General features: G+C 39.4%; 1 long non-coding RNA gene across 5 annotated transcripts in view; it reads left to right on the top strand.

The window, feature by feature from the left end:
* Window positions 1-7,992: 7,992 nt before the first annotated feature.
* The window catches only part of LOC106800391 (uncharacterized), a 91,262-nt gene continuing 72,523 nt past the window's right edge, over window positions 7,993-26,731 (top strand). For 4 of the 5 annotated variants that reach the window (XR_015554275.1, XR_015554274.1, XR_015554273.1 and 1 more), the window contains exon 1: window positions 7,993-8,140. This is a non-coding gene — a long non-coding RNA (uncharacterized LOC106800391). Of the gene's footprint in view, window positions 8,337-26,731 lie in introns of all 5 variants that reach the window. The other variant, XR_015554277.1, reaches the window with a different exon arrangement.

The raw sequence follows: 26,731 nt of genomic DNA, 5'->3' as shown, positions 1-26,731 counted from the left end.
CTGACATGAAATATGATTGAAAAGCCTGGTCAAATTCTTGCTGCATCTGCTTGAAGACGTTTAAACTCCGGTTATAGAGAAATCTCACGTCCACAGTTAATTGGCTGAATACGTTCTCCATCTGGGTCAGTTGTGCATCTTCTTCAATGAACTTTTCACTGACGGGGAGATCTTTTTCATTATCTTCGTGGAAAGGAAACAGAAATTGATATACTTTCCTGAAAAACTGTTCAACCTGTGGCATGGGGTCAGGGATACAAATGGAATAAGAAATTAATTTTCTTCCTGGACCATTTCTTATTGTAAAATTTAAAGTCAACTTACAGTAGTCATTCTGAATCAAAAGCAATTCTGGGCAAGCTAGGAAAGGCGACTCACTTTAAGATAATTTGTTACCACTCTTGTACCTGGCTTTGACTTTGACTACCGAAATAGGATCTGAAATTCCTCCTGGTTCACCTTTGCCTACCAAAGGCCTAAAAAGGACAAGTTTTCAATATTATTGACAAGCCACAACCTGATACACTGGTGGTGGTTGGCATGCCAGGGTCTAAAGGGCACCGTGTAGGCTGCCTGAAATCTGTGAAGAAGGCTCTTGTCTTTCACCTCTGTCTTAGGGTTTTAGTTCTTTTTTCTTTCCTTCAGTAGAATAACGTTAGTGTCGTTATGCTCTCCTCTTTCTTGTCTCATAAATTAGTCCATGGAAAGGAAAAGATCAACACATTCACACTGAACTGTAGATGCCTGATACAGTTAAACAGGTTACTTAGGGATGGTTACATATTAGCAGTGATCAAAGCCCTCCTTGGCTGTAGTCAAAGGAATGAAGCTCTAATAGTGGAATTTCCCTCAGTGGGAGATTTTTCAGCAGTCACACCATGCTCTACTTCATGTACGTGACACCTAAGTTTGTGCCAGAACATGGTTGCCCTTAGATGATAGTGATATGGCCACATTGAGTGTTCTGGAACATATCAACTATCAACATCACCTCTGTGGCACCCCAGTGCTATTCAAAGAATTCTCTAGAATTCTTAGTGGACTTGTGCCTTTCTCAAGAAGTAATCTGGGTGGATCGTCTGCCTCTCCCTCTGCCAGCTTCTGTTTACCTGAATCCATCCACAAAAACAAAACTTTAAAGTCCCAAGAAATTTTCACAAAGTCACATAACTGGTACAGACAGGAATGGTCTCCAAATCTCCTGACTTCCAGCCAGTAATCATTCCACCATATTCTGGTGTATTAGAGAGTGACAGTAGCTATAGAAACAGAGCAGATGCAATTAAGAGAGGAGGCAAATTAACTTGGCCTGTGAATTATCCTGGGGGTTGCTCTCTCTATCTTGGATACGGCACGGCCAAGCCAGCAGCCCACTCTAATTAGTGCAGGCTCTGCTACACAGAGGTAAACTGCACTCCACTCATATTCAGCTCACTTCGTGAAGGGGAAGGGAAATTCAGGCCAATAGACCGGGAGTCTTTTATGGGGCAGAGCTCATCCTATTCAGGTCACCACCCTCTGTGATTCCCTCTGCCCAGATGACAGCCAAAGAAAACCTGCCAGTCCTATAGGACACATGGATGGGCAAAAGGGGACACAAATGCGTGCATGTGTGTGGGCTGCCACAAGAGGGCAGGTCTCGTGAAGGAGAGACTCAGGAGGCAGAGGATGTCTTCAAATGTTTGCCCTCCAGGGAAAAAATGAAAGCAGGTTGAAATCAGAGCCTATAATACTATTATTCAAAATGCAATTAGCAAACGTCTATTAGATACCTACAATGCTTTAATGAAGACAAATAAGATATGGTCCCTGCCCTTAAGGAGCTTAAAATCTAGGGGAACATATTCACAAATAACAAACACAAAGCACAAAGAGTCAGGGTATTTCTGAGAGAGATGCATACAGTGTCATTAAAGGGAGAGACAAACACTGCATGGCTGTTCTAACTTGTAAATCGAATATACACAGGTGGTTCATACATAAGCATGAAGGTTAGATTCTAGAAAGCAAAAGGCCAGTCTCAGACCAGGCATCTCTATTCTAAATAGTAATATAAATTAAATTTGTTTTTAAAGCAAGCTGAAGTAGTTACCTTAAGAACTCTGAAATCTTGAGCTCTGTTTTCCCCTTACCGTATCTTTCATAGAGGTCCAAGCAGGTGGGCAGGCTGTATAAAATCTCATGCAGTACTTTCCAGGCAAGACTTGCATTTGTCCCAGGAGTCTGTCAAAGACACTGGGCACAGCCTTTCCTCCTCTTCCAGACGTTCTTGAACTTCATTCATAAGTTTCAGGGCCTCCTAATCAAAAAGCAGAAACAAACATCCTATTTCCATTTCATAACTCTGTGTACCTTACTTGATTTCACCCTTTAAAACATGTGTGGAGGGCCAGCCCTGTGGCTTAGCGGTTAAGTGCACGCGCTCTGCTGCTGGCGGCCCGGGTTCGGATCCCGGGCGTGCACCGACGCACCGCTTCTCCGGCCATGCTGAGGCCACGTCCCACATACAGCAACTAGAAGGATGTGCAGCTATGACGTACAACTATCTACTGGGGCTTTGGGGGGAAAAGTAAATAAATAAAATTAAAAAAATAAATAAATAAAACATGTGTGGATGCTAAAGTAATTGTTCATTCTTTCTTCAGGCCCCTAGCAGCTGACAGATCCACCCCAAAGCTTCCTGTTGGATTAAGAAAAGAGCACTGATTGATCCCTATTGAAGACTGTGCAAATCTTATCCATCTGTTCATTCATTCAACAGCTATTTGTTGAGTGCTTGCTATGGGACAGACATTACGCTAGATGTGGGTGAACCAACACTGAAGATGCCATCCCTACTCTGGGGGATGACTGTAATTTACCTGTTCACCTGTCTGTCTTCACATCTAGTCCTTCCAGGATGTGGAAAGTGGGTTTTAAGGCTTATAAAGCAGACACATTTATTTCCTTCATTGATGCTGCCTTTAATTACTATATGTTCTTAAACATTGCAAGAAAGCGCAATTCTTACATGTATATCAAATCAAATCTGCCCACTGAGTTACATTCTAATTGCAGAGATGATGTATTGAGTCATCATTCTTCTCGTTCCTGTTCTGAGCGCTCCCCCTGGTGGAGCCTTGTTGTACGTGGCCAGGTCCCGCTCTGGGTGGTAAGGAGCCCAGCAGAAGTGACACCTGTCCCTGAGAACCTCAACCCTGCCCCAGGAGCTCCCCCTAGGCCAGCACCCCTGCCTAGACCCCCAGCCTCCCTGCAAGTGTGAACGTCTGAAGACTGGCCCCGTCCAGGCCTGAGATGTAGTTCAGAGAAGTTACCGGTATGATGGGCCCCTTCATAAGACAGTCTCAGAGCTAAAGGCACTGTGTGTACCCTTGGGCAAATTACTTAACATCTCTGAGCCTCAGTCTCCTCCTTACCAAATAGGAATAACAATAGGATTTACCTCTGAAGGGTTTGTATTAAGTGGCGACAAGCAAGCAAGGCACCCAGCACGTCATTAGTAGTATCTCTGATTTCCTTCCACTCGCCTCCGGGAGCATAACAAAAACCAGTTACCAATCACACGTCCCCAGTTTTGGTAGTGAAATGTTGCCATGGAGGAGGTAGATTTCTGGATTAAAAATGGCCTTCATTCCTTCTGTTTCTCCCTAAATGTCCCACCCACTGACAGAGTCCATATCTATTCCTGTAATTTACAGCTTATCCAAGTCCCATCTAAACCTGGAGTGGGGGGCAATTCACTTCAAGCCGCTTTAGGGTTTCCCACTTTAGTAAATTTCAGATGTTCTCACTAAACATGAGTAGGGCAGGGCTCAGGAGGGGGAGGTGATGACCTGAGGATGGGCCGTGCTCTGTAATGAGAGCCTGGGGGCACCAACCCCTCATTTGCCATAAATTTGTCTGAAGTATCCTTTATTCTAGGTTTACAGTGATTTTAGGGAAGGAGACTTAGGGTTAAACAGGTTTTTCTTGTTTAAAACTAACTTTTTAATCGAGCATCCAAACCTTAAGAGTATAACTCAATGAATTTTTATATAATAAACAGGTTTTTAAGAAAGAAAAAATTCTACTAGTTCCTAGGATTCTTCAAGGCCAGAACTGAAACCAACACTTGCTCACTTGACCCACCCCTTGTTACTGCCCAAAAAGGGGTTTCGTCTGCTCGCCGCATGACATGCCAACGATACCAGCTCAACACAAGGTTGACATGAGGCAAGCCATATTGTAGAAAAGAAAAACTCTATCGTAACTTTGAATGACCTCTGACAAACTAACCCAGCTGGATATGCACCCTCCAGGAGATCTAACTGCTCTGTAGATTTTATGGACCCCTGCTTGTGCATGTACCTCCCAGCCGCGATAAGACGAGAACTTTGTGTTTTTGAGTTCCTTAGGAATGTGATGACCCCTGAACAGAAAATCTATGCTGATAGCCATCATCAGTGAAAACTGAAAGATCTGGTGTGGCGCTCCCAGTCTGTAACACCAGACGGGCAACATTCCTAACCCCCTTCCCTATAACCCAATGGCCTATATAACTGCTGTAAGATTTCGTGCCCCCTTAAGATGGTTCGTTTGGACATGAGTAGGCCATCTTCCCTCTTGCTAGCAAGCTGTAATAAAAAAGTCCTTTTTCTTTTACCACCTTGCCTCTTGACTATTGGCATGTCTTGCGGTGACCAGAAGGCCCCACGTTGGGCGGTATCACCAATAGTCAAGAGGCAAGGTGGTAGGAAAGAAAGGACTTTTTATCACAGCTTGCTAGCAAGAAGGAAGACAGCCAACTAATGTCCAAAAAAAACCATCTTAAGGGGACACAAAATCTTATAGCAGTTATATAGGCCGGTGGGTTATAGGGGAGGGCGTTAGGAATGTTGACCTTCTGGTGTTACAGACTGGGAGTGCCACACCAGATCTTTTAGTTTTCACTGATGATGGCTATCAGCAGAGACTCTCTGTTCAGGGGTCATCACATTCCTAAGGAACTCCAAAGAACAAAGTTATCATCTTATTGCAGCTGGGAGCTACATGCACAAGCAGGGGTCATAAATTCTACAGAGCAGTTAGATCTCCTGGAGGGTGCATATCCAGCTGGGTTAGTTTGTCAGAGGTCATTCAAAGTTACAACAGAGTTTTTCTTTTCTACAATATGGCTTCCTTCATGTCAACCTTGTCTTGAGCTGGTATCACCCTAACTAGAGCATTCTTTTCATAGAACTACACCCTTGGCTTGCCAGGATGCTGGGGAAAGGGAGAAAAACACAAAGTCATGGGGTCCCACAGGCACACTGCCCGCTCACTTTCTCCCCAGTCATTCATTCCAGTGTTGGGTTAACATGTTAATTAACGTCTCAAGCCTCAGTTTCCTCAGCTGTAAAATGAAAGTAATGGTTTACCCAATGTTGGAAGGATTACATGTAATAACGTGTTTTATAAAGGGCCTGTAAATGATATCTAGTGTCATTATTCCCAGGGGCCAGACTCACAAGCCCACCAGGGAAGAATCCAGCTTCAGGGGCTTCCACATTTTCCTCACGAGGAGCTATTTTTAATTTCCTCGAAATCTTTTGATTGCTGCCAAAAGGGAGGAGGGTTTGCAGTTGCTGGTCAGGCAATCTCATTTCCTTACCGGAGACCCCGCGTGACACGGCGGGTAGGTGTAGCTGCAACATCCACCAGTCTAGTGACAGGCTGACCCAGCTTTGAGGTCAGCCTGTCACACAGCCCTGCTCCAATTGCATAATGGATGCCTGGAGACCACAGTGCTCAGAAGTGAAGAGAATTCCAGCTATCTGGAACTTAGTGGCCCCAGCTTTGTAGGTCTACAGGAATAGGGAGGAAATATTAGAACTTCTATTTGTATTTTTTAATTTAAAAAGGCACTATGGGAGGAGAAATGCAGAGTTTATTTAATGAGTATAGAGTTTCAGTTTGGCAAGATGGAAAGAATTCAGGAGACTGGTTGCCCAGCAATGTGAATGTACTTAACACTATTGAACTGTACACATAGAAATGGTTAAGATAGAGACCCTGAATAGCCAAAGCAATCCTGAGAAAAAAGAACAAAGCTGGAGGTATCACAGTCCTTGATTTCAAAATATTCTACAAAGCTATCAGTAGTCAAAACAGCATGCTACTGGCACAAAAACAGACACACAGATCAATGGAACAGAATAGAGAGCCTAGAAATAAATCCACACATCTACGGACAGCTAATCTTTGACACAGGAGCCAAGAACATACAACAAAAAAAGGAATGTCTCTTCAATAAACGGCATTGGGAAAACTGGACAGCCACATGCAAAGAATGAAAGTAGACCAATATCTTACAACAGACACAAAAATTAACTCAAAATGGATCAAAGACTTGAATATAAGACCTGAAACCATAAAACTCGTAGAAGAACACATAGGCAATATGCTCTTTGACACTGGTCTTAGCAGTATCTTTCTGAATATCATGTCTCCCCAAGCAAGGGAAACAAAAGAAACAATAAACAAATGGGACTACATCAAACTAAAAAGCTTCTGCAAGGCAAAGGAAACCATGAACAAAACGAAAAGACAACCCACCAACTGGGAGAAAATATTTGCAAATCATATATCCAATAAGGGCTTAATACCCAAAATATATAAAGAACTCATACAATTCAACAACAAAAAAACAAACAATCCAACAAAAAAATGAGCAGAGGATACAAACAGACATTTTTCCAAAGAAGATATATATATTGTCAACAGGCTCATGAAAAGATGCTCAACATCACTAATTATTAGGGAAATCTAAATCAAAACTACAACGAGATACCACCTCACACTTGTCAGAATGGCTATAATTAACAAGAAATAACAAGTGTTGGAGAGGATGTGGAGAAAAAGGAAACCTCATACACTGCTGGTGGGAATGGAAATTGGTGCAGCCACTAGGGAAAAAAGTATGGAGAGTTCTCAAAAAATTAAGAATAGAACTACCATATCCAGCTATTCTACTGCTGAGTATTTATCCAAAGAATATGAAAACACTAATTCAAAAAGATGTTCATTGCAGCATTATTCACAATAGCCAAGACTTGGAAGCAAGCCAAGCACCCGTCAACAGGTGAATGGTATATAAACATACAATGGAGATTCACTTTTTGCCACAGGAAAAGAACAGAGGATCATGGACCTTTGGAATCACTTGGAAACCGTTAAAACCTTGAAGGTGAAATCAAAAAATTCTAAAGATCCATTATTATAATCAAAATATTTAGAACTTTGAGAAGGTTTTTATGTTTGTAACATTTTTTTAAAAATATCATCTGTCTAGATATCAATAGTTCATTTGATGTTAAATGAAATAATTGCCTTCAACATTCTGTGGAAACATGTCTGAAGCTCCCTGAAGGCCTGTAACGTGTCTTCTCTACCTTTTTATCTCTTACGGTATAAAAGTCAGTGCCTTTTAGAGTAAATGCTCAGTAAATATTTGAGTTTAATTATATATGCCATTTGTTTGTTGACTTTTCTCCCCTACTACAGTTGAATTTATGGTAGAAGCAATCAAATTAAGCAGACTCAATCTTACTAAACTCTTTAAAGTTAAATAACCTTAAAATTCATTGACACTGTCTTTCATGGAAGGACTATTCTGTACAGTATTTTCTAGTGGATATTAAAGAAGTAAAGGATTTGGAGCCTTCACTAACATCATTGTATTGAATATTTTTTGGTTATTTCTCTAAGAAGTAAGATCTGATACATGTAATTCCTTTTATTATTTTATTTCTATGTATTCTTATAATAATTAATAGGGAGTTTAAAAAATTGACAGGTTTTAAAAATCTTTTCTTGACATATATTCAAATAATTGACTTTTTTATTATAATTGGTTTTTAAAATATTGATGTATTTCACTTTTTCTTTTTCTCTTTTGATTGCTACAGGATCTTGGTCTCACTACTGTTTGGGAAGACCAGCTTTCCCATCTCTTATCAGAGATGGGAAAGAAACCGCGGCTCTACGACCCGCCCATCAACGAGGAGCAGGCCTGAGCCGTGGGCTACCAGCGCTGCGGACGCCATGAGCGCTCCGCCGCGCACATCCTCGTCCTGAGGGAGGGCGCCCTCACCCCGACGCGGGAGAGCCGCCCCCGCCACAGGTGGGGCCGCCGCCCCGCGTCCCCCACGGGAGGACCCCCGCCGCGGCTTCCTTTTTTTTTTCCCTCGCAGGCCTGGGGCACGGTCCTTGCACCCCACGACCCCCCTATCTCCCACGCACGGGAGACCCGGGAGGAGCCGGCCTGGGCCCGCGGGGGAGGGCGGTGCTGGCGCTGCGGCTGAGCCGGGTCCACGTAGGTGAGAGCGTGGCGGGGGTGGGGGCCGGGCAGCGGCGGAAAGAGGGGCTGTGAGGAGGGCGTCGGAGTGGGCCTGGGCCTGCGCCCCCTGCAGGGCCGCGGGCCTGCCGGGAGTGCTGGTGATTGTACAGACTGGCACGGGACGGCTGCCCGCGGCTTGTTGGGGAAATGGGGTGGGTTGGGTCCAGGTCATGATAAGCTCAGTATACATACATACATGCCGTGGCTGTGTACTGGTGGTTGTATTTATGATGTGATGGTGCTATAAATGGTTCACGTGAGATCTTGTCAAGGATAGTTAATTCTGGCGTGAGGATAATTGCATTTTTCCAAATGAGTAGTCAACCAATAGTATTTTTAAAAATTTGGCAATAATCTTCCTTTGGTTTGGAAATATGAATAAATCTGAGCCCTGAAAAGAATTCTGCTATTTTGGGAGAAATGGAAGAAGACACTAAATGATTTTTAGCTCCTGAAAACTGTGAAATAACTACTGTTTATCTGTATATTAAAATTTGTTGTGATGGGAAAACAGGATTGTAAAGTAAAAGGTTGACAGGATGTCAGATAAATGGATAAAACAGATTTTAGTTAGGTCATTGTCTAATGTAAATTCTTCAATATCACCTGCATATCAACATAGGACTTATGTCAGATATTTATTGATGATGAAGAGGAGGTTGATAGTAGGTTTCTCCTATCAGTTTTTAATCTAATTCAGTCTTTTGAGAGGTGTAGGGGAAGAGGGGAGAATTCCCCTTCCTCTTTCCTTCTGGTTCTTATGGCAGGTCAAATAATTAAAATGATGTAAGACAGGTTAGCAGGAGAAAATCAAATGAAGTTTAATAATGTGTATACATGGGAGAAACCCAGGAAAACTGAGCAACTCTCCAGAATGGCTGAAGTTGCCACCTTAAATACCATCTTCTGCTAAAGACAAAGGAGGATGTTGGGAATAGTGGTTTGGGATTTCAGAGGGGAGGAAGACAATTTACATGGAGATGGAAATACAAATGTTTGTTAAACAAGTTTTTGCTGGGCAATCTTTAGACAATGTGACCTGAGAGACAGAACTTTGATAAAAATGGGCTTGTTGGTGCCTTTCTGTCACACCTAGTTTACATTATACTATAGTTATCTTAGGGTATTAGCTCCTTCCTGGAACAGGCCTTCTACCTTAAATCCTTTTAGGCTGTTTGGCAGAAGGTCAGATGTTCTTCCTGAGTCTTCTGAGCCTTTATTGTCTTCAGCTCGAAATAATCCACATACCAGAGTGGCGCATCTTGGGGTGGCCCGCCTTGAACCCCATCAGTTTTAGTCTATTAAAAACATAGAAAAATAATCCACCCTCACTATTAGAAATTTGATGGGAGTGTCAAAGTACTTAAGGTGAAAGATGTAATTCAGAAGTAGTCAGTAAAATGACATTTAATGAAAATCTTTATCTAAATTGAAATAAAGAACATTCCAGATTATGTTATCAATTCTTTCAATTCCACCAGAACATTTATTTATTTATCTTTAGCGTCAGTTAACAAATTTTAGAATATTTATTTAAAGCCAGTCTTTTTATGATTCTTTTAAAATTATTTTGTTTCAAACAGATTTTTAGTTTTTTTGATGTGTTTATTGCTTTTAAACTTGAACTTTAAATATTAGTGGGAAATACTTGTAATTTATTTACAGTGTATTAATATGGTATGAAAAGATACATTTGTAAAATACAGCAAAGCCATGCCTTGAGATCTTGTGTTTCAAGGGGAAAAATGGTCGTGTGCAACCTGCTTTTAGAAGCAACTGTAGGGGATCAGAATTGGCCACCCCAAAATGTCTCCTTTGGCATAAGTATTATTTGGGCCTGGTTACTTTTAAAAATTGCAGACATGAGAAAAGCTCTGAAAACCAAATAGAAGTAAAAGTTACCCTTTGTAAGAGACATTTACGTTTGTAGGGGAAATCTCCATTTGTAAAGATGTCTCCCTCTCTGTACCAGGAAGAGGGGGGATGACCTTATCTCTGGAAAGTCTCATCAATGTGGAAGGCAAGGACTTAAATCTGCATAATAACCTTACTCTTGTTTACTGTCCTTTTCTGGTAATCTCCCATAACTGACTCCCCCTCCCCCCCAACATCTTCCTTTGTCTTTAGCTGAAGATGATATTTAAGATGACCACCTCGGCCATTCTGGGAGTTACTCAGCTTTCCTGGGTTTCTCCCATATATACATGTTATAAAGCTTTGTTTGATTTACTCCTGTTATTCTGTCTCATGTGAATTTAATTTGTAGCCCAGCCAGAAGGACCTAGAGGGTAGAAGATTTGTCTTCCTCCCCTACACAGCCATTGGTAGTGGTGATTTCCAGAAGGAACAAACCCCAGTTTACATTGTCTCTTGAACTTAATCCCAGAAGAGTGTAGTTTAAGTTACATTTGTGGACCTACTGGTAGTTTAGTTGTCAAAGACTGATGGATTCTGGTGGTAGTTTTTTGAAAAATCGGAACCTTATGTTGAAATGAATTATTTTTTTTGGGTCATTAGTATGAACAATAACATGTTGTCCTCAATGTAATACACTATCTTTATGCAGAGAATAGTTTCCTGCAGCAGCAGTAATGGATTTTTAATCCATCCTAATCCTCCTTAGTTCTGCTTGTGACCTCTGCTACCAACTGTGGAGAGAGTCCAATCAAAGTTGTTGATATAGTCTTGAGCGTTTTAGGGCTGGTTGATTAAAAATCTTTGGGAAGTTCATATTAAAATATTGTTTATATTAGTTTATTTCCTTCTAGGATTTAAGAGTAGTTGCATGGCTGTGGAAGGCACAATGTCTTCTGAACATTTAATCTTGATTCTTAAAAATGCTGTATAATTTGGTACTGTGCACACTTGTTTAAATTCTGGTTTTAGGGCCGGCCCCGTGGCTTAGCGGTTAAGTGCGCGCGCTCCGCTGCTGGCGGCCCGGGTTCGGATCCCGGGTGCGCACCGACGCACCGCTTCTCCGGCCATGCTGAGGCTGTGTCCCACATACAGCAACTAGAAGGATGTGCAACTATGACATACAACTATCTACTGAGGCTTTGGGGGAAACATAAATAAATAGAATTATAAAAAAAATAAATAAATAAATTCTGGTTTTAAGGAGAAATGGGAATCGTGACACCTCCATTGGAAGAAGCACTTTCTGTTTCATTGTAAAGGTTATATGATTATATGTTGTTGGCAATCAGCATCATTTATATTTTCACACATTGTCCATTGACTTCTTTTTTTTTTTTTGTGAGGAAGATCAGCCCTGAGCTAACATCCATGCCAATCCTCCTCTTTTTGCTGAGAAAGACCGGCTCTGAGCTAACATCTATTGCCAATCTTCCTCCTTTTTTTTCCCTTTTTCTCCCCAAGCCCCAGTAGATAGTTGTATGTCATAGTTGCACATCCTTCTAGTTGCTGTATGTGGGACACTGCCTCAGCATGGCCGGACAAGTGATTTGTCGGTGCGTGCACCCGGGATCCAAACCCGGGCCGCCAGTAGCGGAGCGCAAGCACTTAACCGCTAAGCCACGGGGCTGGTTCCCCCATTGACTTATTTTCTAAATGGAGGTTTAGGAAAGTTAAGTGACTTACTCAAATTCATATTGATAACTCTTTCAATCAAATACAGGTCTTTTAACCTCTAGGCTTTGTGGTACAGTATTGCAGAATGAAACAGACTTGGTTTGAATTCAGATCATGATTTCTCCACTTTCTAGCTGAGTGACCTTGAGTAAGTTCCTTAACCTCCCTAAGTCCAGCCTTCTCTATAAAATGAGAATAGATCACTTTTTTCACAGGCCAGAGGTTTAAGTGAGATGGTATATGTAAAGTGACTAATGCAAGGCTTGGTATGTTACAAGTACTCAATAAGTTTAGTTCCCTTCTTCCCCGAATCCGTTGATCCTTTCACCCCACTGTGGTGCCTCTGGTCCAGCTGTTCTGTATTTTTACAGAATTGGGACAAATGTCTAGGTCAGGGTTTCTCAACCTCGGCACTATTAACATTTTTGGCTGAATAATTCTTTGTTGTGGGGGCTTTCCTGTGCCTGCATAGGATGTTTAGCAGCATCCCTGATCTCTACCCACTAGATGCTAGTAACCACTTGCCCCCTGCCTTCAGTCGTGATGATAAAAAAAAGTCTCCACACGTGGCCAAGTGTCCCCTGGGGGGCAAAATTGTCCCCTGTTGAGAACCACTGGTCTAGCAGATGATGGGTGGTGCCCAGGATTGTGTTCAGTGTGGAGAAGGGGATCCTGGCTGTAATCTTCAAGCCAGTGAATCTTTCAGCTGGCCATTGTTCCCTCTGCTGTTGAGTTGAATAAACGAGTGGTATTGATGCTTACGACTGTCAGTAGTATCCCTCCATTTAGTCCCATAGAAAGAAAAAGTGCCTCACATGCTTTCTTGACTTGTTTTGGAGTTGAATGTAGTAGTAATTGATTTTAGTTCTTGTTAACTTTTTTTTATTTTTAAAGATTTTATTTATTTATTTATTTTCCCCCCAAAGCCCCAGTAGATAGTTGTATGTCATAGGTGCACATCCTTCTAGTTGCTGTATGTGGGACGCGGCCTCAGCATGGCCAGAGAAGCGGTGCGTCGGTGCGCGCCCGGGATCCGAACCCCGGGCCGCCAGCAGCGGAGCGCGCACACTTAACCGCTAAGCCACGGGGCCGGCCCAGTTCTTGTTAACTTTTAACAGTATTGATACACCCAGAATATTCACATTGTTTGATTTAAAAAATTAGAAATACATTATAAAAGAAATAGAAAAATGATGAAAGATGTGGGAAGCATGGAAATGAGACCAATATTGGAAGAAAACAATGAAGAACAAGTAATTCATTTAGCATTCAAATATAACTTAGAGCCATATACTAACGTGGGCATGACAGCAGCGAGATATAGGACTGAAAGAGATAAGTTTAAGAAAAACGAAAAATTAGTTCTTTAGAGGATATCTTAAGAGTAAAAATGATTAAATTATGAATTAGGGTCTTAAAAAGAGCGGTATATTGTATGAAGTATTTCTGTGATGACAGGAGGATATGTTGCTTAGAAGCAAGAAGACTTATGATTCTTCTTAAGTGGCTTACTTAAAATTTTTATTTTCCCCAATGTTTCTGCATTTGTAGTCGTAATAAGACCTTATTGTTTGGTAAAAGTTACGTTGATGAAGTTTTCACTTTCACATTTTTAGTTAACTAGTTAAAGACACTCAGGCACTTGATATGCAACCTGCTGTTTGTCACCAGTGCACCTAACTGGCATTTAGAACACCTTTTGGTATATGCAGTCTTTAGAAAGTAGTCATTGATGGAATTTAGGTTATAGTCCAGATCTTCACAAGATTAGAACTTTTTTTTCTGGGGTGCTACAAAGAATTATTAATAATAGTGTTAGAGTTTAGAACCAATACATGGTCTCAGCAGCCTCTGAGGCCTTAAATACCCATCTGACAAAAATAATTTATTTCAGATTTTGGTTTCAAAATTTTTTATTCACCTTTAGCTTTAAATGTATTATAAATAACATTTAAAAGATTATGACCAAATCTTGATTTAAAATAATCTTAAGGGGCCAGCCTGGTGGTGCGAGTGGTTAAGTGGGTACGCTCCACTGCGGTGGCCCGGGGTTTGCTGGTTCAGGTCCCGGGCGCGCACTGACGCACCACTTGTCAAGCCGTGCTGTGGTGGTGTCCCATATAAAGTGGAGGAAGTTGGGCATGGATGTTAGCCCAGGGCCAGTCTTCCTCAGCAAAAAAAAAGAGGAGGATTGGCAGATGTTAGCTCAGGGCCAATCTTCCTCACAAAATAATAATAATAATAATAATAATAATAATCTTATAATAATAATAATCTTAAGGTTGGTAATAGGTTTTCCTTTCAGTGAAAGCCTGCATGCATACTGATAAAGGGATCCCTTGGTATAGGGAACATTCCCACTTTGTTTGGGATTTGAAAAGAGGATGTGATCAGTCAAGCTTCTCAGCAAGGTTCATGCTAATTTGAGGGGGGAAATGGCCTTAGAATAATATCCTGTTTGATTTTAAAGAGAGAGAATATTTGTGGAGAAGGTTGAAATAGTGAAAACATGTTTAAAAACATTAATTTTTCTTCACTTTTGGTATATTCTTGAGTGTTCACATGTTGATTGTTAAATGAAAGGAACATTTGAGGTAGATGTGTTTCTGTCCAGGGCAGAGGTTGGGGGTGAGTGACGGTATTAGGGGTTGGTGAAATGCCTTATCAGTACAGTAATAGGTAAGAATTATTCCATTTGAACAGTATGTCCAGAGATTTGGGGTTAGTTCAGTTTTAAAAATGTGCATTGAGTTGTTCCTACTACGTGCAAGCAGTGTTCAAATTTCCATGGGTGATGTAAACGTAAATAGTTCTAGTCATTAAAGAAGAGAAAATAAAACATAAACACAGTGATAAATTTACCATGAAGCTAATGCGGCTTCAACTCGAAGCCCACTCATTCACACAGGCCACTTCTGTAACCTTGGGCCCATTTAGAGCCAGTTCGAACAGACCCCATCTCTTATCAACACAGTAATTAAGAATTGTCGTTCCAAAAAATTGCAATGTCGAGTAGCCAGGGCATGCGCAAAAGAGGAAATCGTGACTGAAATGACCTCGGAACCAAGGATCCTCCTTCCCACGGAACCCAGGGACCGGGACACGACCGGAACTTGAAAGCCGGACTCTTAACAGAAGCAAGGGATCCCTCATTCAGGAAGATCTGGTGTTAAAATTCCTTCCCCACCTCATGCAAAAATGTTTAGAACCCCATCATAAATGTTTAGAACCTCATCATAGATGTTTAAAACCTTACCATAAATACTTGAAGCCCACCAATCAAAACCTGTTCCACCAGTGTTTCCGCGTGCCAACCTGTTCTCCCTAACCCCTTAAATTTTGTCTCAAATCCTGAATCAGGGAGACAGATCTAAGGGCACACAGCCCCTGTCTCCCTGGAGATCAATCTTGCAGAATAAAAGCTGATTTCTCCCCTCAAAGGCTGATGCCATAATTAATTGTCTTGTTTATGCACGTAGAGCAGAGAACCCCAATTTTGTGCGGTAACACCTCTGGGCCCCTGGGAGGGGGTTTAATGATATGTTCAGATGGTCATTTGCAAAATTAAGATATTTTAGCCATAATCAGTTAAGATTTCTGTCACTTTGAACTCCAATTTACTCTCCAACATACTTCCACTTGTATTGGGTTATGTGGGAGTGGCCACAGACATTTTGGGGAGAAATTTTCAAATAATGCATTTGTGGTTTTATATCTATATTTATGCCTTATGCAAAGGCAAACAGTGGAAAGAATTTAGTCATATACACATATTGGTGCTTAAGTAAGTTGGGACTCTGTTGGGAAGCGATTAGCCTCACTAAGAGTTTTGACTCAACTTTAGAAGAAAAAAATCATTGATCTACCAAGGACTATTTGTTGATAAGAGATGATGAGTCACAATCTGCCTGTTTTATTTATAAGGCCAGAACCACTTTCCTGCATCGTAGGTTCTATAAAATGGCAACAGTTCCCATCCCACTTTCATAAGAGTGTCTTTGGAGCCGTATTTTATTTCCCATTTACTTCCCGTTGGCTAAGTAGAAAAAAAGAAACTATCCTCTCTCAGATATGTGTTTAAAATTTTGAGGAAAATATTGCCTGTTTTCAAATTTGGTATTTTTTTAATAACCTTTTTATTTTGAGATAATTTTAGATTTACAGAAAAGTTACAAAGATAGTACAGAGAATTCCTGTGTACCTCTTACTCAGTTCCCCTAATGTTAACATTTTACTACTACTGTGGTATATTTGTCAAAACTTAAGAAGCCAACGTTGGGGCATTACTATTAACTAAACTCCAGACTTCATTTGGATTTCCCTAGTTTTTCTATTAATGTCCTCTTTCTATTCCAGAATCTCATTCAGGATACCGTATTGCATGTAGTCATCATGTCTCCTTGGTCTGTTCTGGTCTGGGGCAGTTTCTCAGGCTTTCCTTGTTTCCCATGACCTTGACAGAGTTGAGGATTACTGATCAGGGCTTTTGGAGACTGTCCTTCCGTTTGGGTTTGCCTGATGTTTTCCTGACTAGACTGGGGTTATGCTTTGGCTGAAGAATACCAAAGAGGGGAGGGGCGCCTCTTGTCACATCGGATTGGAGCACGTGATATCCACACACCACCACTGGTGATATGACTCTGCCAGTTTTCTCCACTAAAGAGTTACTGCTTTTACCTCTTCTATACTCTCTTCTTTGGAAAGGAGTCACTAAGTCCAGACTGCATTCAAGGAGGGATCCTCCTCCTGGAGGGATGAATATCTACTTAATATTACAAGTTTCCCCTGCTATCCGAAAGTAAAACATTCCTGTGACACCTTTCATAAGCCAAAATGGTGTAAAGCGAAGAAGCAATTACCATTAATTTATATGGGAAAAATTTTTGAGTGTTCCCAGACCCAAAAAATAACATACCAAAATAAAGCATAGATGCCCACAGACACAGTTCAGTTATAGTAGCTGGATCCTGAGATGCTGAGTGTAATTCCCAGGGAAGGAGCTTGGCGACACCACTCTCAATGCTTGGGGCTCTGTGCAAAACAAATGCTGAATGGTGTTTTCTCAAAAGCAAAACTCTTCTTCGGATTTCTTTTGTTTAGTGAAAACAGGTACTAATGTAGGTCTTTCGTAAAAGCAAAGTGGCCAAAGTGAACTTTTGGATAGCAGGGGAAACCTGTATTTGGGTTTTTTTTTAAGGAAGATTTGTCCCTTCTCCATTTATTTATGTGTTCAATCATTTATTTATATCAGTCTGGACTCACATATATTTTATACTTAGGTTGTTAACCACTACCATGTTATGTATTTTGTTGCTCAAATTGCTCCAGCTGTGGTCATTGGAAGCTCCCTCAGGTTGACTCCTGTGTCTCTTTGACATAAAACCATCCTTTTGTGTTTTTTGAGCACATCCTTGCTTTCTGGCACTACAAGATGCTTCAAGGCTTATCGTTTCTGCCCCAGCCCTAGAATCAGGTATATCTCCAAGGGGCTCATCACTGGGTATGCTTGTTGCTACTGGGGTTGTTTCATTTTTGATATATAAGAAGAATTGAAATGTTAAAAGGTTTAGTTATTTTTGGTTTTCAAACTTTGTTAGATTTGGGGAGTATCTCTTTCTGGTATGTAGCTTTTACTGGTGTGCCCACCATTGTCTGTATATTTGTTCTTTCGTCAACAGTTATTTATTGAACACCATAGAGCCAAGTTGCATAGGCATGTTCAGTGGGAGCAGTGTGTACAAGTTGTTTATCAGAAGGGAGAGATACCTGGGAACTGAAGCCAGAGGAACCTATATTGGGATATTAACTTGGATATTCTGGAGCTGAGGGGAGGTCAATGAAATGTGGCCTAGGGAAAGTATGGATTGACTGAGGTATGTGGGTGGTCAAGAACTGGTTTGGGATAAATCTTGCGATCATTGACCTCCCTCTTGCAAGTAATAATGGATACTCTGGGCTAGAGGTGTCCCTAAAGCAGCAGCAGAACCGTGCAGGATGTTGACGACCAACCACGTTTGAAATAGTTCCCCATTTTGTAGTAGTTCAGGGAACTGTAGGGAACTTCAGAGCAATAGTTCCCTATATTGCTCTGAAGTACAACATGTGGATAAAATACACTTTTTGTGATATGTTCATAAAATCTTTATCAAACAAAGAAAAGAGATGAAAACAAAGTATCATTGGGTGAATGGTTTCTGGTCTTGGCTAAGTATTTCAGACTGTTACATGAGATCATAGTTATTTTAGGGACCAGAAAAATGCTGATGTATATAAAGCAATGCAAATTAATCGGGAAAGGTAGTGATATTTTTTCAAATTCTCACATCTGTATAGTTACTTTTGAGTGATAGTATAACAGGTTCAAGACAAGGCAAGATTTCTTTTTTCCTGCATTGAATTTATTGGGCTTAACTTGTCTAGCCTTTGCTATTCTTGGGTCGTATCTAACTGGCATTCTATTGGTTTTTAAATATATCGAGGATAGACTATTCCATGATACCCTGTTTTGTTTAGCTGCTTGTAAAACCCTCATCAAAGAAAATACATTAAGAAAATGTCCCACCAAGTTTTATGCAATTTAAGCACGTTTCATCTAGTTGCGCAGGAATTAAACAGATATTTTTTGTTTTGACGATAATAGACTGGTAATGAAGTGTTGGTCAGGAGCTGTTAAAGAGTTTTCTTGGTCTATGTTGTGTATCTTGGAAGATAATTAAAGCATTGGCCACTTTTCTTCTGTCTAAAAATCTAATTTCTTTTGGCATTTCCTTCTCAAAACTTATTTTCTTGGGCTTTTATTAGTTTTTTCTACAAATTTTTCTCTTTTTTTTTGGAAGTTCAACATATATACAGACAAATGCACAAATCATTAGTGACACAACCGTGTAAACACCAACCTGATTAAGAATAAAAGAACATTATGAGTAGCCCAGAAGCCTTCCACATATAATCATTCATTACCTTTACCATAGATTGGCCTTTCTTGTTTGTGAACTTTATATGTATGGAATCTTACGTTATGTGTTTTTTGTGTCTGGCTTCTTTTTGCTCAACATTATGTTTGTGAGATACATTACTTGTTGCATGTAGTGTTAGTTTGTTTTCATTGCTATATGGTATTCAATTGTGTGAAAAAACAAAAATTGATTTACCTATTCTGCTGTTGATGGCCATCGGAATTGTTTGGAGTTTTTAGCCATTTCAAATAACACTGCTACAAAAGCTCTTGAATATATGTGTGCACTTCTGTTAGGTATATATCTAGTAGAGTTGCTAGATTGTTGTACGTGTCTGTTGAGTTTTAGTAGATATTGCTAAGCAGTTTTCCAAAGTGGTTGTTTCAGTTTACCTTTCTCACCAGCAATATACCTGTTGCTCCATATCCACTCTAATACTTGGAAATGTCATTAAAAAAAGAAAAGTTTATCTATTCTGGTGGGTATATAATAGTACATATCTCATGATTTTAAGTTGTATTTATCTGATGTCCAGTCTTATTGAGTGCCTTTTCATATGTTTATTGGCCATAAGGATATCTGTTTTGTGAAATTTCTGTTCAGATCTTTTGACCATTTTTCTATTGTGTTTTTTTCTTATAAAATATATGTAACCTAAAAGTTACCATTTTAACTATTTAATTTAATAGCATTATAGTTACATTCACAATGTTGTAAAACCATCACCACTATTTCTAAAATTTTTCATCACACAAACAGAAACTCTCTACCCATTAAGCAATAGTTGCCCATTCTCTTCTTCCTCCAGCACCTGAGTAACCTCTAATCTACTTTTCTCATTTTTATATGTTCTGATTTTTATATACTCTGGCTGCAAGCCATTTGCCAGTTATATGTATTGCAGATAGCTTCTCCAACTCTGTGGCTTTCCTTTTCAAATTGTTAATGGTATGTTTTGATGAATAAAAATTTTGATATATCACATTTTTATCATCATTGAATTCAAATATCTTTCTAATTTTCATTGTGATTTCTTCTTTGATCCATGAATTATTCTGTCCATTTTTACTTATCTATTGAGGCTATATTATTGGGTGCATACAAATTTACAATTGTAATATCTTCTTGGTAGATTGACCTTTTTATCAATGTGGCTAGAGTTACATGTATATACTTACACCAGCTTTCTTTGATGAATGTTTGCATGGTATATTCCTTTCTGTAATTTTACTTTGAAGTTTTTTTATATTCTTACATTTAATGTGTGTCTTGTACAAGCAGGATGTAATTTGAATTTGTTTTTTTATCTAATATAACAATTTTTAATTTTAAATTGGATTATCCCATTTACATTTAATATAATTACTGATATTTCAGTTTTAAAATATACCATCTCACTATTTTCTATTTGTCCCTTCAGTTCTATATTCATTTTTCTCTCTCTTATCTTCTTTTAGATTAAGTAGTTTTTTAATTGTTAAAATTCTCTCCTTCATTTGCATGCTTATTGTACATTTCTTTTTTTTTTGGTGAGAAAGACTGGCCTTGAGCTAATATCTCTTGCCGATCCTCCTCTTTTTGCTGAGGAATATGGGCCGTGAGCTTACATCTGTGCGCATCTTCCTCCTGTACGTTTCTTTAGTATTCTTTTAGTAGTTGCTTTACAACATGCATTATTGACTTTTTATTAAAGTCTCATACAAATTACTAGCTGTATTACTAGTTGTATACTCTAGTTGGAGTTGTTTGCATCGCCAGACAATGCAAAGATCTTAGAACACTCCATTTCTATTCTAATGGAATAACTCCATTTACCTCCTTTTGCTTTTTTATGATTGTTGACATGTATTTTAGTTTACCATAGATTTTAAATATAGGACAATACTTTTGTACAATTTATTATTCGTTTAGATGCCTTCACATATTTGCTTCTCCTATGCTCTTCATTTATTTCTGCATTACTATACTGTCTTCTACGATCATTTTCCTCCTGCCTGAAGAACTTCTTTTAGTATTTACTGTAGTGGAGGTGTGCCACTGTTGAATTCACTCAGTTTTTGTTAGTCTGAAAATACCTATTTTGTCTTCATTTTTACAGCAAATTTTAATTAAAATGTAACTCACAGAAAAGTACATAAATCATAAATGATGAATTTTCACAGTGTAAATATACTCATGTAATCAGGTCACAGATTGAGGAATAGAACATTCGTAGCATCCCAGAAGGCCTACTTGTGCACCCCTTCAGTCACCAACCACCCCAAGAGTCACCACCACTATCATGACTTCTAACAGTAAGTTTTATCTGTATTTGAACTTATATATATATAGAATGAACCACTATTATACTACCTTATGTATAACTTGTTTCTCTGAACTTTGTGAGATTGATCTATATCATTGCATATAGTTGTAGTTTGTTCACTTGCATTTTAGTATCATATTCCATTGTATGAATATACCATAATTTATCCATTCTACTCTAGATGGACGTTAGAGTTTTTGGATCTTAACATTTGGCAATCCAATTATTGGATATTATGAACAATGCTTCTATGAACATTATTAAACATGTCTTTTGGTGAAGAAATGTAGCATTTGTGTTGAGTATATATCCTAAAAGTGGAATTGCTAGTTGATAGTGTATGTGTATGTTCAGTGTTAGTAGATATTGCCCAAAGTTTTCCAAAATGATTGCACCTCACAAACTCTAAAAATTAAACCAATCTGGGACATTAGTATAAATTTCATAAGGATTTGACTTGTGTCGTGTATATGGAAAGGCTATATCCCTAATAATAGGATTTGCTGGCCCATATTTAGCTTCTGAAAACTGTGACTCTTAGATCTTTTTATGCCACTTATGCTAATGCATTTTTTTAAATTGGATCTGTTGTTGGATCTGTTGTCTTTTTCCTTGTATTTCCCATTTTCTCCTCTGCCCAGTGTAGTTGGAGGCCATGTTTCCTGTCTATGGTATAGTTCCTTAATATCTTGTATTTCTGAGAGAGAAAGATATATGTGGATAGAGGTGATGAGTAGTGGTAGAATGCCGCTATCAGTCACCGTAGGTTGTCTGATCCTGGGCTTGGCCTTATCTTCCTGGATTTTAGTGAAAATACCATGTTAGAGGAATCCCCTGTTACATGATTTCATTTATTTATTTCACTGGTATTTGAGTGCCTTCTAAGTGCACTGTACTAGATGTTGAAAGAAGAATAAAGTGCACCCATACCTTTAAGAAGATCACAGGTGCATAAACTAACACTTATAGTACAGTACAGTAATTCCAAAATAATAGAGACACATACAGAAAACCACGTGAGCCCAGGGGAGAGAGTGACTGACTCTGCTTGGTGTGGTATAAGGCAGGTTTCACAGAGGAGATCTGTACAAAGATTTAGAAATATGAAAGAACTATTCAAAGAACAATAGTACATGAATTGCGGTGTGTCATTTCTGCTGACATCCACTTCCCCATACCAAAAGCTGACACTGCTTAATCTGAGTCATCGCATTTTTGCTGCTAAATTTATAAGCAGCTCCAGAGTTCTTACTAGGGTGCTTCAGGCAGCCACTACCAGTTATTTGGAATTGGCACGTGAGGTTGAACCGTTCTCTCTTCTCTGCAGTGGGAATCCACTGTGCCTGGAGCATGGGATGTGTGTGGGAGTGGTGGAAATTGAGACAAGCTGGAAAGGTATATTGGCTGGGATCAGGTTGTGAAGGTCTGTGCCACAATATTGAATTTGTATTTATAACCTGTAGAGGCAATGGAGAGCCATGTAAGGATTTTAAGCAGGAAAATGATATAAGCAGATTACTCTTTTTGGTAAGATAGCTATCGGAGCTTTGTAGAAGATGGACTGAATTTGGTAAAACTGAAGGCAAAGACACAAGTAGACATTTCATACTATCATTAGATCTTAGTAGCCTTTAAGTTGCCAAACCAGTTAGGAGTATTATAGCTGTTCAGACAGGAGATGATGGAGGAGAAAGAGTCAGATTGAGAATGATTTAGGCAGTAGAATAGGACATCGCTCTGTAGTTTTTGATGTGAGGATGAGAAAGAGAAAGGAATCTTGGAAGGCTCTCCAACCTCCCATTTGGGTGCCTGGATGGTAGGGAAGGCAGAAGGGGCAGGATAAGATGAGAAGATGATGACTTATACTTGTTGGAAATTAAATTGGCCTGGAAAAAGTGTTTTTCCTATGGAGTCATTTGATTCCTACCAAATTCCTTTGCTCTTCCAGAAGGTTGCAAATCAACTGTTTAATGTCACATGGTAACAAGGAAAGAACGTTAAGAGTTGGCTGGACAAGATGTGCTTTTGATTCTGGGCTCTGACACATCACTTAATTATAACGTCAGGCAAGCCGTGTAACCTCTGTGACTCTCCCTGTCTTTATCTGTAAAATGGAAATAATCTATGTCCAGCCCTTCTTACAAAATTACTATGAGAATCAAATGAGGAAATTTATATGAGGGCATTTTTTCTACTCATACATACTGCACACATATTTTCACTGAGCTGTTTCTTCCTTTTGTAAAAAGATGGATATTTCAAGATACTTTGAATCAAAATTGATCAAGAACTTCTAAAACAGTCTTAAATAAATATATGTTTAGTCTATAAGATGATTCTTGAGGTTGACGAAATCTAAAGTGTTAGTCTTCATAGTATCATTAGAGCTTAGTCACCTTAGGTGCTATACTAGGGCTTTTAGTCTTTTTAAATCCTTTGGAGAGTGAAAGGGAGCTTTTTTACATTAATAAAAATAATGTAAATGTAACTTTCCCCCCTAAACTCTTGGAACCAGAGTTTGTTGAGGGTTTATTTGAGACCTGTAAGATAAAACATAGCTTAGATGAAACAATTGGCCTATTCTATTGCCTGATGTGTATAAAATTAAATTTTATTCGTGGGAAATGATTAAAGTTTGCTAAAAAGTTGTTTATTGATAGTTGCTCCCTAACTCTGACCTTCTTTTGTAATTAACGATCATTTTTATCCTATTTGTATTTAAAGAACTTAGTATTTTACTCACAGGTATAATAAAAATGTATCACTTAGGAAGTTAGTTACGGAAAGAAGAAGGTGTTTGTGTGTGTGTGTGTGTGTGTGTGTATATATATAGTAAAGGTTAAACAGCTAAAAATGTGTGCCTAGGTAGTTTTCATAGTTTAAATCAGATATAGCCAATCTTGACAGGATAAGTAACATATTTGGGTAAGTGGATATGGATGGCAGTTATGGCGCTATATATAAAGGAGCTCGAGTTTGGTGATAGAAGTACCATTTTGTACGTGAAGCATCAGTAATGGGTAATAGTTGTCAGAGCCTTCTGAGGGTTTAAAGGAAAAACATTGAGGAGTGCCACACACCCTGGTATTATTTCTCTTGACTGTTCCTGCATGAAACAGTGGCATAATGCTCTCCAAAGAATAAGTAGAATTAGGTCACTGTGAACCTATCCTTGGAAAAAGAGTAATGACTCTTGGTTCTTAGAATTCAGGAAGAGAAAAACTCTCCATAAATGATCAAAGCCAGGATTTCCTCCCTCAGCATGTTGAAAGTGTGGAAGGGGTGCTGAGCAGTGGAGTTCCTTGCCTCATACAGAGCAATATGGAGCCTCACAGGATGTTTGAAGTAGACCTTGCTTCCAGTGAGGGCATTATTTCTTATCTGAGTTTTTATGCAAATTCTAATCTAATGCTCACCTTGTACTGGAGTGAGGCAGCATTACTTGGTACGATCGTTAGATTATTATCAAGAAGAATTGCAAAATTTAGTATAAAATTATGAAAGAAACATAATACGAATTAAAGGGAAAGAGATAAATGATTAGAGGGGGAGAGAAAAACAAGACCAAGAAAATGTGGAAACTGAGTAATGGTTTCAGAAACTTTAAAGTATTTCCTGGTTCTGAATTTACGTCCATCAAATGTGCGTACCAACTTGCATTTTTAGGCATGCAGACATTACATAATGCAAGCTGTTTATCATAATCCTTTTACATAGCACAGAAGAGTCATAAAATACTGCTTTTCATTACACGTGCACACGCACACACACACATGCACATGCACACACATGCAAACAAAGGGATTCATTTTTCTTTTGCTATTTTTTAATTTTTTTTGTGAGGAGATCAGCCCTGTGCTAACATCTGCCAATCCTCCTCTTCTTTTGCTGAGGAAGACTGGCCCTGTGCTAACATCCGTGCCCATCTTCCTCCACTTTATATGGGATGCCGCCACAGCATGGCTTGCCAAGTGGTGCCTCGGTGCGCGCCCGGGATCCAAACCGGCAAACCCTGGGCTGCTGCAGCGGAGCGCGCGCACTTAACCGCTTACGCTACCGGGCCGGCCCTCTTTTGCTATTTTGAAAAAGCTAAGAAATTTACTCTCAGTTCTCCCATCTGCCAGGTTGGGGCATTCCTCACGTGGGGACCTGTCCCATTAGAAGCAATTGTCAAGAGAGAATCAGGGAAAAAAACATGTTTTTAGTGGACAGGTCCACTAAATCCATGTTATTGTTATTCTTTTTGAGTTAGGAAAGCTGTAGTTTCTCCTGAATAAGACTCCTTTGGAGAAAAGAGCCAAGACTTAATCTGGCTCTTGGATATCTGTTTTGACACCTGTGACTATAATTGCTGGTTGACTTTATAATAGGAGTGTTTTTTGATCATCTCTTGAATTACCTATCCAAAGATCATTGATACTTTTAATACCTAATTTTAATTTAACTAAATGTAAGCATTTATGTGCTGATGGATATTGTTAAACACTACATCTCCTTTATAATCATTAATGAGACCCATCAGAGTGAGGGCAGTTTACTCATCAAATACTGCATAAGATCCTTAGGAGATAAGATCCCCATGAACAAAGTGATAATAATCAGGTGAAATAATAGCTAAGTGATTGCCCTTGAAAAATAAAACTTTAACTCTTAATATAACTTGAACTCTTTTTCCTCTGTTTTTTCCCTGCTGAGCTGCTGATTTAAGAGGGTGTTTGTTTTGCAAACTACAATTAAAGGAATTTGTTGTAGAAGAGTAGGATAGGAATAGACATGCAGAAAAGCATTATCCAAATGATAATCTAGAGTTTATTCCCTCATTTGCCTGTGTTCCCTGGTACTTTTAGAGCCTGTATCATAACAAGCTTTGTTGCTGCTGTGGCTGTTTTCACACACCTGTCTATCCTAGTAGCATGGAGTTTCTCAGAAGGAAGGGCTGTTATCTTCACCCCATAACCCAAGCTGCTAACACATTGTTGAGCTCACAGAGGATGCTGATGAAATACTGAATGAATGAATACTGGAAAAGAATCAAAGATATCTTTCACGGATACCCAAATATCCAAGATGAAACAGCAGTGTTTAAGACAATATTCAGCTGTTAGAGAAGGGTTCTGTCTCATTTTCTCTCCCCCAGCTATTGAGTCCTTACCAAGTATCAGGAAGTGTGCTTTACCTATATTCTCATTTAATCCTCATAATCACCCTACAAAGTACATGATATGCTCTCCCCATCACACATGTGGAGAAACCAAGACTTAAGAAAGTTTCTGTCTTTCATATGGAAAGCCAAAACTGGCAGAGTATGTGTGTGTGTCTGTGTGTGTGGGGGGGAGGTGGGGGGTGGGGGGTTGGATTGACCTCCTCTGGTTGCTACTGTTTACTCAGTGAAATATGAAGTATTCATCTGACAGAGCAGAGGGAGGGGGTAATAGAGGTATGAGGAGATAAGAGAAAATGAAAAATTCGTTTTCCTAAAATGTAATCCCTTTTATATTATTTCTTGCTCAGCATAACTTTTCT

Source organism: Ceratotherium simum, chromosome 14 (assembly GCF_057802395.1).
Source record: "Ceratotherium simum simum isolate JZ-2026a chromosome 14, ASM5780239v1, whole genome shotgun sequence".
Lineage (NCBI taxonomy): Eukaryota > Metazoa > Chordata > Mammalia > Perissodactyla > Rhinocerotidae > Ceratotherium > Ceratotherium simum.
Note: the sequence above shows the minus strand (reverse complement) of the source record. Positions and strands in the feature narration are given on the sequence as shown.